This window comes from Saimiri boliviensis, chromosome 5, assembly GCF_048565385.1.
Source record: "Saimiri boliviensis isolate mSaiBol1 chromosome 5, mSaiBol1.pri, whole genome shotgun sequence".
NCBI lineage: Eukaryota > Metazoa > Chordata > Mammalia > Primates > Cebidae > Saimiri > Saimiri boliviensis.
This window is the reverse complement of record NC_133453.1, coordinates 16,625,927-16,639,644: the sequence shown is the minus strand read 5'-3', so window position 1 is coordinate 16,639,644 and position 13,718 is coordinate 16,625,927. Positions and strand designations below refer to the sequence as shown.

The 13,718-nt window shown below is 42.0% G+C and overlaps 1 non-coding gene across 1 annotated transcript; it reads right to left on the bottom strand.

Moving 5' to 3' along the window:
* Nucleotides 1–3,873: 3,873 nt before the first annotated feature.
* On the bottom strand, nucleotides 3,874–4,037 carry LOC120364504 (U1 spliceosomal RNA). The gene has a single exon (XR_005579752.1). It is a non-coding gene; the product is annotated as a U1 spliceosomal RNA (small nuclear RNA).
* Between the last annotated feature and the right edge of the window lie 9,681 nt (nucleotides 4,038–13,718).

The following is a 13,718-nucleotide window of genomic DNA, read 5'->3' as shown; positions in this document are numbered from 1 at the left end:
CTGAGGCATCACTAATAATCTCTTTTTTTTTGGTTACAGGTAGTAAAACACTTTTTTTTTTTTTTGAGAGGGAGTTTCGCTCTTGTTACCCAGGCTGGAGTGCAATGGCGCGATCTTGGCTCACCGCAACCTCCGCCTCCTGGGTTCAAGCGATTCTCCTGCCTAAGCCTCCCTAGTAGCTGGGACTACAGACGCGAGCCATCATGCCCAGCTAAGTTTTGTATTTTTTAGTAGAGACGGCGTTTCACCTTATTGACCAGGATGGTCTCGATCTCTCGACCTCGTGATCCAACCGCCTCAACCTCCCAAAGTGCTGGGATTACAGGCGTGAGCCACCGCGCCGGGCCAGTAAAACATTTCTCTATTACCTCTGTTCTTAATAGCAAAATCCAGCAAAACAAAACTCAGGATGAGTAAGCTAGATACTGGATACCTATTGAGTTACTGTTGTGATATTCAGCAAACAGCATTTGCTATTTTGGTACCAAGAAACAATGTCAAACAACGAAGACGATGATACGATTTACACACTTGGAAGGGGCTTCGAGGGATTACCTAATTTTTCTTGACACTTTGGTTTTATGGATGAGGGAATGAAAAAGAAAAAGGCATAGTGTGAAAAATGAAGACCAGGTGTTTGGTATGTCACAGGGAACTTGGAAGCAGTAGTGATAGCTTTCCGTCCTGGTGGTTTTCCTAAGAGGTTACTTTCTAGTTTGAGATTTGGTTAGTCGCAGCTCATTCCTGCAGAGTCAGATCCTGTTAAAATTAGGAAGGATCGCCCTCTAGAGGTCAAAATAAAGAGAGTATACCTGCAAAGTGGACTGGATTTTGGCAAATGAGGTTCCCCTTCAATAGGATTTTGGAGCTGAAGGAAACTCCTAAATTTGAGAGATTAAAGTTTTGCAGAGGGGAAGGGAATTTATCACATGGATAATTCAGGTAATTTGGCAACCCAGCTTACCTCCCTTCTCAGACTTCTCTTTCACGCTAACTAAATACAACAGCACATCCTTAATTTGTCGACCCTAATCTGTCGATTAATAATTAATCAGCAGTTGGGGGTATTTGTATTTCTTTACTCCCATCACTGCTACAAAAGTGATTGCTTTAACTTTACCATAGTTTGATTAAATCGTCAAGACTGGACAGAATGTATTGAAATGCTAGTTCTGCTAAATTTTGCTTGAACCCTTCTTATACTGTCTGTTTATGAAAGCCCTGAAGTCAATTAAAGAAATGCATGTAGTTAAGGGTAAGAAAGGAAAGGCCTGGATGGGTGTGGTGGCTCACACCTGTAATCCCAGCACATTGGGAGACCGAGGCCAGCAGATCACGAGGTCAGGAGATCGAGACCGTCCTGGCTAATATGGTAAAACCTCATCTCTACTAAAAATACAAAAAATTAGCCAGGCATGGTTGCACATGCCTGTAGTCCTAGCCACTCGGTAGGCTGAGGCAGGAGAACTGCTTGAATCCGGGGGGCAGAGGTTGCAGTGAGCTGAGATTGCACCATTGCACTCCAGCCTGGGCAAAAAGAGTGAAACTGCAACTTAAAAAAAAAAAAAAAAGGTAAGTTCTGGGAACTTGGACAAAAGACAGGAGAAATATTTTTGAAACTGTAATTACAGCAGTAATTAAGAAAACATTTCTGAATGCCTGAACAGGGTTAAAACTGGCATCTTAATTTAAGCAGAATATTTTTATTCAAAATTTGCTTCATTAAGAAAATGGCATGCACTGAAGATATTTGTATTCACTTTGATCACTGAAAATCTAATGCATTCACTTCAATATTAACAATTTTTCAGTAGTGGAAACTAATTTTCAGAGAAATGTGATTTACATCTTGTAAACAAGCTGGAAGGCAAATGTTTTACTTATTGAATCTTTTTATCTATGCAAATACTTGGTAATAGATAAGTAATGGAACTTTGCAGTCACTGTCACTTAGTTTTCTACTGGTCACCATCAGAATGTTTAGAAAACTGCATTCAAGAGAAGAAAAAATCACTCTTCTTTTAAGATAGCATATTATTTTTTTATTTTTTTGAGACAGAGTTTCACTCTTGCTGCCCAGGATGGAGTGCAATGGCGCTCTCTCGGCTCACTGCAACCTCCGTCTCCTGGTTCAAGCTATTCTCCTGCCTCGGCCTCCCAAGTAACTGGGATTACAGGTGGGTACCACCACACCCAGCTAATTTTGTATTTTTAGTAGAGATGGGGTTTCACCATGTTGGTCAGGCTGGTCTTGAACTTCTGACCTCAAGTGATCCACCTGCCTCAGCCTCCCACAGTGCTGGGAATACAGGCATGAGCCATCTCACCTGGCCAAGATAGCATATTTTGGAATGGTTTTTGGTTCCTGACAGAAAGTGAGCTGAAAGCTGATTGGATCTTAGCTGGCAAGTCTTATGAGATCACAAGTTCTAGGAGTAAGGCATACAATCAGTAAACAAGAGTTATAGCATCTGTGAAACACAAGTCTGAGAACCTAAAGACAGGATGTGAAATTGACTTGAAAAATGTGACACTTAAAACTCAGGATATAGATATACATAACCAGGAAGAAGAAAAGTCTTCTTTGGCTAAGCAAAGGGATGTTAGACCACTGACTTGAATTTAACAAGATCGCATAGAGAATCATTTTTTACATCAAGGATTCAGACCTGTGTATACTTTTAGGGAACAGGATTTGATTAACAGCATGTTGACAAACCTTTTTTCTCATTTACATTCCTTAATAGGTCCTGCAAATGAAGGAAAGTACCACTCAACAATGACCTGGAATTGTCTCTGTTAATCCTAAAAAATGTTGGATAAAATGATTATTAACCTGAAATTTGTATATATTATCTTTTTGGTGATAAATTCATGTAGATTTTGGTAAGCATTTGAAATTATGGACAATATAATGGGTTATGTTTGATGTAGTTGCTTTTAAAAAAGAAAGGATCGAAGTTATAGATTTAGTTTATGCATTTAATACTTATGAAAGAACTGGGACACTTTGTGATAAATCGAGGCTAAGAAGCAAACACACACACACACACACACACACACACACACACACACACACACACTACCCATTATGTATCATACTGCACATCATATTTTTTCCAAGACTAACTAAACTAATCCCAGTAGCACGTGTGAAGTTGACTGGCCAACCGAACAATGGCTTAAGGTAAAAATGCATAATGTCATAAATGTGCATCCTCCAAACTTTTTATCTTTTACTTTATTTTATAAGGTCCACCTGTGGAAGAACCATGGGTTCTGAAATCATTAACAACTAGGTACATCCTCATGATTAAAGTAATACTCTATCATAATGAATAGCAGCATTTGCATCAATCCAGGATACTTTATTTTGCAGTCCTTGGTCTCACAGGGCAGACTACAGTCACACACAAAGTCTGATGCAGTGTGTTTCCTGCTGCTGGCATTGAACCCAGTGGTCATCAAGCCACATTTTCCCCCAAGGTTTGCATTCTGCCAAAATTTCACTGGCGAATTATTTTCTTCTAGATCTGGTTGTAAAGGACATTCACAGGTAGGTGTAGTGTCTCACGCCTATAATCCCAGCACTTAGGGAGGCCAAGGCGTGAGGATTACTTAAGGCCAGGAGAGTTTGAGACTTGCCTGGGCAACAAAGTAAGACCCTGTCTTTTAAAAAAGCAAAGCAAAACAAAACAAAAGTTAGCTGGGCATGGGGGCTCACACTTGTAGTCCCAGCTACTCCAGAAGCTGAGTCAGGAGGATCACTTGAGCCTAGGAGATGAAGGATGAAGTGAACTGCGATGGTGCCACTGCCTCCAGCCTGTGTGACAGAGTGAGTTCATGTCTGTGATTTAAAACATTTTTTTTTCCTAGGGGAAAGTGCGAATGCAGTCCCCCACTACCACAAATTATGCAGTCAAGTTTCCCACATTTGGGGAAATCGCAGGGGTCAGCACATCTGGAGTGCAATGGATAAGCCTTGCCCTGGGAAAACCACCTTCGTGATCATGGTATCTCCCCTGCCAGGTAAGTATAACAATTTTTTTATTAAAAAAAAAAATTAAGACACTCACAAGAGCAAACTAACAGCCTTGAGCTTGAAGAGCTCTAACCTGATGTCTACTTCTTACCCCTTCAGTGTCTTTCCTCTCTCCACTTCTCACAGAGATCAACCATGCCTACTTGCCTCCCTTCCTTGAAACCAGATTTATTTAGAGAAAAGCTTTTTGAAGGAAGTCATATGCATTTCAGGTCAGGCACAGTGGCTTACACCTGTAATCCCAGCACTTTTGGAAGCCAGGGCGGGTGGATCACCTGAGGTCAGGAGTTCGAGACCAGCCTGGCCTACATGGTGAAACCCCGGGTCTACTAAAAATACAAAAAATTAGCCCGGTGTGGTGGTGCATGCCTGCAGTCCCAGCTACTCAGGAGGCTGAGGTAGGAGAATTGCTTGAACCCAGGAGGCGGAGGTTGCAGTGAGCCAAGATCATACCACTGCACTCCAGCCTAGGCAACAAGAATGAAATTACATGTCAAAAAAGAGAGAGAGAGAGAAAAAAAAAGTCATATGAATTTCTTTCCTTTCCTTATTCCAACTCCCATTGCATCTGGCTCTTTCTGCAGTAGATCTCGGCTCACTGCAAACTCCGCCTCCTGGGTTCAAGTGATTCTTCTGCCTCGGCCTCCTAAGTAGCTGGGGCTACAGGCGTGCGCCACCCCTCCTGGCTAATTTTTTGTATTTTTAGTTGAGATGGGGTTTTACCGTGTTAGCCAGGATGGTCTCCATCTCCTGACCTTGTGATCCACTCGCCTCAGCCTCCCAGACTGCTGGGATTACAGGGGTGAGCCACTGCACCTGGCTGAAAGGTAGCTTTTAACTCAGGTGGAATAGATGTGTTCTTGGGCAAGAGAGAGGAAAATGGCCACTGACATGGTCAGAGAAGCTCTGGAAATCTGTTAGTAGTTTCATCAGCTCTCATGTCTTCAGAGGTTTATAACTTGGTAGTAAAATAATTCTAGGCTCTGTAATACAGGTTTAAAGAAGGTAAAAAAAATCTCTTAAGCATTATTTCAGTGGTAGGAACATATGTTGAGGTCAGAAAAGTTTTTGGAAAAATCAGTGATGCAGCGGAGTTTCACTCTTGTTACCCAGGCTGGAGTGCAGTGGCACGATCTCGGCTCACCGGAACCTCCGCCTCCTGGGTTCAGGCAATTCTCCTGCCTCAGCCTCCCTAGTAGCTGGGACTACAGGCACGTGCCACCATGCCCAGCTAATTTTTGTATTTTTAGTAGAGACGGGGGGGGTTTCACCATGTTGACCAGGATGGTCTCGATCTCTTGACCTCGTGATCCACCCGCCTCGGCCTCCCAAAGTGCTGGGATTACAGGCGTGAGCCACCGCGCCCGGCCGCAGCCAATCTTTAATTGTTACGCTTTGAGAGAGGTGAGGACTGGGTGCGGTGGCTCATGTCTGTAATCCCAGCACTTTGGGAGGCCGAGGCAGGCAGAAGGCTTGACCCCAGGAGTTTGAGATCAGCCTGGGCATCATGGTGAAACCCCATCTCTACAAAAAATACAAAAATAAGCCAGGTATGGTGGCACATACCTGCAGTCCCAGCTACTCATGGGGCTAAGACAGGAGGATCACCTGAACCCAGGAGGTCAAAGCTGCAGTGAGATGTTATTGTGCCACTGCCCTCCAGCCCAGGTTACAGAGTGAGACCCTGTCTTGAAATTAAGAAAAAAAAAAGTGGAAACTACCTGGCAGCATCCAAGATCCAATCAGATCAGGCTCCAGCAGCCCCATGGCCAGATCCAATCAGATCATGCCTCTTGGCATCACCTCATTGCAAGATCCAATCAGATCACACCTCATTACCCCATGCTTATAAATTCAACCCAGCCTTCAGCTCTGGGAGACAGATGTGAGCATTTCCTCTTATCTCCTTGTCAGTATAGTCATAACAAACCTTTCTCGCTGCACAGACCCGTGTTTTGGTGTTTGGCTGTCCGTTGAGCGAGGGCAAATGAACCCAGTTTGGACACACATGAGGGTGTCTGCATTTACATGTTAGCATCAACTAAACTGTTCTGGATAACCTGGGGCCAGGCTGGAGTTCAGGCTAATGTGGCAATTTTTTTTTTTTTTTTTTTCATTAAAAGGCCAAATAGCAAATATTTTAGGCTTTGCTGGCCACAAAAGGTCTCTGTCACACATTTTTTGTTTGTTTGTTTGGTCTTTTTTAATTTTTATTTTTTAATTTTTTAGCTTCTTTGTTGTTATTTTTAATAACCCTTTAAAACTTGCATGAACTTCAAAAACATTATGCTAAGTGAAGGATACCATATACAAAAGGTCACATATTGTATAATTCAATGTATATGAAATATTTAGAATAGTAAGTCCATGGAGACAGCAGATTGGCAGTTGCCAGGAGCTAGGAGAGGAGGGAGGGAGTGACTGTTTAATGGGCATGAGGATCATTTTTGGGGTGATGAAATGTTTTGGAACTGGATACGTGAGGTTGCACAACATTGTAAATGTACTAAATGGAATGATTTCACTTAAACATGGCATTGTTAAATTCAAAATGGTTCAGTTTCTGTGATGTAAATTTCTGTTATGTGAATTTCAATTTAAAATGGTTCAATTTCTGTTATGTGAATTTCACCTCAAGGAAAACAAACAAACAAATACCTTAAAGAACATTTTTAGCTCAAAAGTCTTTAAAAACATGCTGGAGGATGAACATGGCTACCGGGTCATCATTTGTGGACTCTTGGGCTAAAGAAAGGGCTAATTTCTTTTGCCAGAAGTAAAGAGTATATAATGATAAGCTCTCTGGAGCATGAATTTTGCATTAGTCACATTTATTAATTAATTCCACAGAGTATTATCCAGGGGGACACATGCCTGGTGCCCTAGTTACAGTAGTGGGCAAGGCAGACATTTCACCACCCTCAAGGAGCCTAGTGCTTTTCTTATTTTTATTTCCTCAGGATGCAGACATAAGCAATGGCCAATTAATGGGGCTGCATGAGAGTTTATTGCATTTGAGCATTTTTCTAATTTGGGTCTCTTATTACAACAAAGGCCAGTGTGTGTTGTGTGTGTGAGAATGTTTTGCAACTAGACAGATGTGAAGGTTACCCAACATTGTTAATGTACTAAATGGAATTGTTCCATTTAAACACGGTATTATTTGCTTTAAAATGCATTATGAGAGTTTCAAGTTATGTGAATTTCACCCCAACAAAAGAGAACAATGTAAAAAATCATTCTCAGCTTGAAGGCCTTAATATCTTAATGGAGATATAATTCATATAACCATACAACTCCTCCTCCATGTAAAGCGTGCAATTCGATGGGTTTTGTATATTCGTAGAGTTGTGCAACTATCACCATAATAAGTTTTAAAACATTTTCCTCTCCTCATAAAGAAGCCCTGTGCCTTTATTTGTTGCTATGGACTGAATTGTATACCCCCTCCCCCAGTTTACATGTTGAAGCCCTAACCCCCAATATAATGGTATTTGAAGGTGGGGCCTTTGGAATATAATAGGTTTAGATGAGGTCAGGAGGTTGGGACCTCCATGATGCGATTAGGGCCCTTATAAGAAGAGACCCAGCTGGGCACAGTGGCTCACACCTTTGATCCCAGCACTTTGGGAGGCCGAGGAAGAAACAAAAGCTGAAACCCCTGATTAACACTTTGGATCTCATGACACTTATTTACTATAATAGCATGGGAAAGACCAGGCCCCATGATTCAGTTACCTCCCCCTGGGTTCCTCCCACAACAGGTGATAATTCTGGGAGATACAATTCGAGTTGCGATTTGGGTGGAGACACAGCCAAACCATATCATTCTGCCCCTGACCCCTCCAAATTTCATGTCCTTACATTTCAAAACCAATCATGTCTTCCCAACAGTCCCTTAGAGTCTTAACTCATTTCAGCATTAATTCAAAAGTCCACAGTCCAAAGTCTCATCTGAGACAAGGCAATTTCCTTCCATCTATGAGCCTGTAAAATCAAAAGCAAGCTGGTTACTTCTTAGATACAATGTGGGTACAGGCATTGGGTAAATATAGCCATTTCAAATGGGAGAAATTGGTTAAAACAAGGTGGTTACAAGGTCCATGCAAGTACAAAATCCAGTGGGGCAGTCCATTTTTAAAGCTCCAAAATGATCTTCTTTGACTCCAGGTCTCACATCCAGGTCACATGGATGCAAAATGTGGGTTCCCATGGTCTTGGGCAGCTCTGTCCCCATGGCTTTGCAGGGTACAGCCTCCTTCCTGGATTCTCCCTCTCACCTACCAAAGGTATCCTTATTTACAACAGGCACAGAATCTACCCATCACAAATTGTAGCCACAAAAACTTACAGCTATGTAAATACCATACAATGAAATATTATTCCACAATAAAAATAAATGATGGGTGGATGTGGTGGCTTATAACTGTCATCTCAGCACTTTAAGAGACTGAGGTGAGGAGATTATTTGAAGCTAGGAGTTGAAGACCAGCCTGGGCAAGAAATCAAGACCCTGTCTCTACAAAAATTTTTTTTTTTTTTCATGGGCTGACATTGAGCGCCTGTGGCTTTTCCAGGTATACAGTGCACGCTGTTGGTGGATCTACCATTCTGGGGTCTGGAGGATGATGGTCCTCTTCTCACAGCTCCACTAGGCAGTGCCCTAGTAGGGACTCTGTATGGGGGCTCTGACTCCACATATCCTTTCTGCACCGCCCTAGCAGAGGTTCTACTTGATGGCCCTGCCCCTGCAGCAAACTTTTGCCTGGGCACCCAGGCATTCCCATATATCTTCTGAAATCTAGGTGGAGTTTCCCAAACTTCAATTCTTGACTTCTGTACACCCGCAGGCTAAACACCACATGGAAGCTGCCAAGGCTTGGGGCTTCCACCCTCTGAAGCCACAGCCCGAGCTGTATGCTGGCCCCTTTCAGCCATGGCTGGAGTGGCTGGGACACAGGGTACCAAGTCCCTAGGCTGCACATAGCACGGGGACTCTGGGCCTGGCCCATGAAACCACTTTTTCCTCCTGGGCCTCTGGGCCTGTGAAAGAAGGGGCTGCCATGAACATCTCTGACATGCCCCGGAGACATTTTTTTCCATGGTTTTGGGGATTAACATTAGACTCCTTGCTACTTATGCAAATTTCTGCAGCTAGCTTGAACTTCTCAAAAAATGGGTTTTTCTTTTAACTTCATCATCAGGCTGCAAATTTTCCAAACTTTCATGCTCTGTTTCCCTTTTAAAATGGAATGCTTTTAATAGTACCCAAGTCACCTCTTGAATGCTTTTCTGCTCAGAAATTTCTTCTGCTAGATACCTAAAACATCTCTCTGAAGTTCAAAGTTCCACATATCTCTAGGGCAGGGGAAAAATGTTGCGAGTCTCTTTGCTAAAACATAACAAGAGTCAATTTTGTTTCAGCTCCAACAAGTTCCTCATCTCCATCTGAGACCACCTCAGCCTGGACCTTATTGTTCATATCACTAACAGCATTTTTGTCAAAGTCATTCAACGAATCTCTGGGGAGTCCCAAACTTTCCCACATTTTCCTGTCTTCCGAGCCCCCCAAACTGTTCTAACCTCTGCCTGTTACCCAGTTCCAAAGTCGCTTTCTCATTTTTTGCTTATCTTTTCAGCAACACTCCACTCCTGGCACCAGTTTACTTTATTAGTCCATTTTTATGCTGCTGATAAAGACATACCTGAGAATGGAAAGAAAAAGAGCTTTAATTGGACTGTCAGTTCCTCATGGCTGGGGAGTCCTCAGAATCATGGTGGGAGGTGAAAGGTACTTCTTACATAGTGGTGGCAAGAGAAAATGAAGAAGAATCAAAAGCAGAAACCCCTGAGAAACTCATCAGATCTCGTGAGACTTATTCATTATCACGAGACTAGCATGGGAGAGACAGGCCCCCATGATTCAATTACCTCCCACAGGGCCCTCCCACAACATGTGGGATTCTGGGAGATACAATTCAAGTTGTGATTTGAATGGGGACACAACCAAATTGTAACAGAGGGAGCTGTTTTCCAGAACAGAGTCCTGTTTTCCTTTCTTTGGACCCTTAATTCTTGCTTCCTCTGTAGGCCTGCTCTGAATACTGTGAGGTCTGGTGCAGGAATCCAAATGGAGTCCCTCATGCCATATGTGCAAATATTTAAAAGTTAAAAATCAAGGCACCACACTGTTATATATTGCATATTATGCCCTCATCTTCATAATGATTAGGAGGCTTGCTTCAATTTAAGGTATTTGTTTTTGAGGTAGGGTGTTTCTCTGTCACCCAGGTTGGAGTGCAGTGGCTTCATGATTATGGCTCTCTGCTGCCTCCATCTCCTGGGCTCAAGTGATCCTCCTACCTCAGCCTCCTGAGTAGTTGGGAATATAGAAGCATGCCACCACTTTGGCTAAGTAAAAAAATTATTTAAAAGTATTTTTATAGAGTTGTGTCTCTCTATGTTGCGCAGGCTGGTCTTGAACTCCTGGGCTCAAGTAATCCTACCACTTTGGCCTCTCAGAGTGTTGAGATTACAGGCATGAGCCACTGCACGCAGTCCTGGTTTCAATTTTAGTATTCTTGGACTTCCCTACCTCTATGTATCCACGGCTTTCCTTTTCCCATCTGAGCTCCATCTTGCACTGCAAGAAGCGTTGTGAAATGAATGCTTCTTTCCACATCTCACCTATATAACTGCTTTCTAGAGAAAACAGAAATATATATTTCTCAAGCAGTAGTCTTGCAGGCATGGCTTTTTCTAGGAGCCCAACATCACCAATAATATGTCCCTCTCAGTTCACGATTCTGTTTATCTTCATGTTGGCTTCATTCTTGGGCAAGTTCTTCCTTGTGGTGACAAAGAAAGCATCATGCAAGGTTACCACCTTTTGGAAAAACTCATCTTTCCCAACAGTTATAATAAAAGAACCAGAGTCAATTATTTTTGAAACATCATGGGTCATGTGACCCACCCTGAATCAGTCATTGTGGCCAGGGGAATAGAATGCATTTATTGGCTAAATTGAATCACATGCTCCCCTTTAGAGCCAGGAAGTTTGTGGGTATGAGGTCGACTCATCTAATCATGTAACCTAAGAGTTGGAAAAGGGGTAGTTCCTTGCAAGAAGACAAGGCTCTGACTTCTAGAAGGTGGCGGGATGTTGGCCAGTCCAAAACAATAGTAAAACAAGATTGCAAAATCTAATGAGCTTTAGAGTATGCCTTTAAAAGTGGGGACAATAAAATGCGCCTTACCTTACTTCACAGGATCAAATTCAATCCCTCAAATGAATTATAAACATAATAAAGGATTTTATAAGGGCAAGGTAATATTATGTTACCTTTCACAGGTGATTTAACTAAAGGAATATACAGAAATTATTAAAGTGTAAAGCATACCCAGTTTTTTCTTTTTTCTTTTCTTTTTTTTTTTTTTGTCTTACCATGTATTGAGCCTAATGTAATTTTGAAGGAGTTTGGAGACTATTTCTTTGAGTTTTGCAAAAGGTCAGACTCTGATCATATGCTGATGGCTCTAACTAGAAATTTCAACAACGTCATGGAAAACTTGCATGCATTATATAGTTCCTTATCTGCATTAGTCAAAGCTCTTTAGAGAAACAGCACCAGTAATATACAGGTGAATTTTTTTTTTTTTTTCTTTTTTGAGATGGAGTCTCGCTCTGTCACCTAGGCTGGAATGCAATGGCGCGATCTGGGCTCATTGCAGCCTCTACCTCCTGGGTTCAAGCTGTTCTCCTGCCTCAGCCTCCTGAGTAGCTAGGATTAAAGGTACCTACCACCAAGCCTGGCTAATTTTTGTATTTTTAGTAGAGATGGGGTTTTACCATGTTGGCCAGGCTGATCACGAACTCCTGACCTCAAATGACTCACCCACCTTGGCCTCCCAAAATGTTGGGATTACAGGTGTGAGCCACTGTGCCTGGCCCATATGGAAATTTATTATGAGAAATTAGTTCATGCAATTATGGAGGTTGAGAAGTCCCACAACCTGCTGTCTGTAAATTGGAGACTGAGGAAACCTAGTGGTATAACTCAGTCAGAAGGACTGAAAACAGGATAAGTAATGATATAAATCCTATTCTGAGGGAAAAGAAGCTGAAATGAGGTGTCCGAGATCAACAGAGAGGGGCAGATTTCTCCTTCCAACCACTTTTTGTTTTATTTAGACTCTCAATAGATCAGATGATGCCCATATACACTGGGGAGGGCTGCCTACTTCACTGAGTCCACTGATTCAGATGCTAATCGCATCTGGAAATACCCTCCCAGTTACACTCAAAAACAATGTTTAATCTGGGAACCCCATAGCCAGTCAAGTTGACACATAAAATTAACCATAACACCTGTCTTTGTTGTATTTGGTTGATCAACCAGCCAAGAAATGACATATTTTGAGAGCTTTCAGACTTGAAGAGTCACTAGAGGGTTAATGGTAATGCAAGTACCTTAACTTTCACTTCCTCTCTTTGATAAGAGTTTACGTTTTCAGCAAATAATCTGTGAAGTGGCTAATTTGCTGGGGGATAATGAGATTAGAAAGTTACTCTGAAAATTGCTCTTACACAATTCTACTTACTTTTTAATGGTGTTTCTTTTCTTTGTAAGGAGTGCCACATTTTGGGACAACATGGGGAATTTAATCATTAAGTTAAACAATAAACCCTTTAAGCTACCTTAATTTAATTTCTCCCTCTCTCTTTTCTTTAATTTGAGTCTCACTCTGTTGCCTAGCCTGGAGTGTAATGGCATGGTCTTGGCTCACTGCAGCCTCCGCCTCCCGGGTTTAAGCAATTCTTGTGCCTCAGTCTCCCCAGTAGCTGGAATTACAGGTATGAGCCACCATGCCTGGCTAATTTTTGTATTTTCTTTTCTTTTCTTTTCTTTCTTTCTTTCTTTCTTTCTTTCTTTCTTTCTTTCTTTCTTTCTTTCTTTCTTTCTTTCTTTCTTTCTTTCTTTCTCTTTCTTTCTTTTTTTTCTTTTCTTTCTTTCTTTCTTTTCGACAGAGTCTCGCTAGAGTATAGTGACATGATCTCGGCTCACTGTAACCTCCGCCTCCCAGGTCCCAGTTCAAGCAATTCTCCTGCCTCAGCCCCCCAAGTAGCTGAGATTACAAGCATGCGCCACCAATTTTTGTATTTTTAGTAGAGACGGGGTCTCACCATGTTGGCCAGGCTGGTCTTAAACTCCTGACCTCAGGGGATCCACCCACCTCGGCCTCCCAAACTGCTGGGATTATAGGCGTGAGCCACCGTGCCCAGCAAGCTACCTCAATTTCTAAGAGATTCAACAATTTTATTAGTTGAATTATACATAAGTAAATAAACCCTTGAAGCAATTGAAAAACCCTTATACAAAAGGCAAAAGATTAGAAAAGAAGTACCCTGAAGCCTAAGTAATAGAATTAAAAGCAAGTTTTTTGTTTGTTTATTTGTTTATTTTGAGACAGAGTCTCATTCTGTTGCCCAGGCTGGAGTGCAGTGGCACAGTCTTGGCTCACTGCAATCTTTGCCTCCTGGGTTCAAGCGATTCTTCTAAAAGCAGGATTTTAAAATATAAGTTGTTTTATAAAGCAGAAGAAAGTACCACGGTGATTGCCTTGTTTCCCAGAAGCTATCAGACCCTGAGTGCATTGGTAAGATTTTTATAATTGT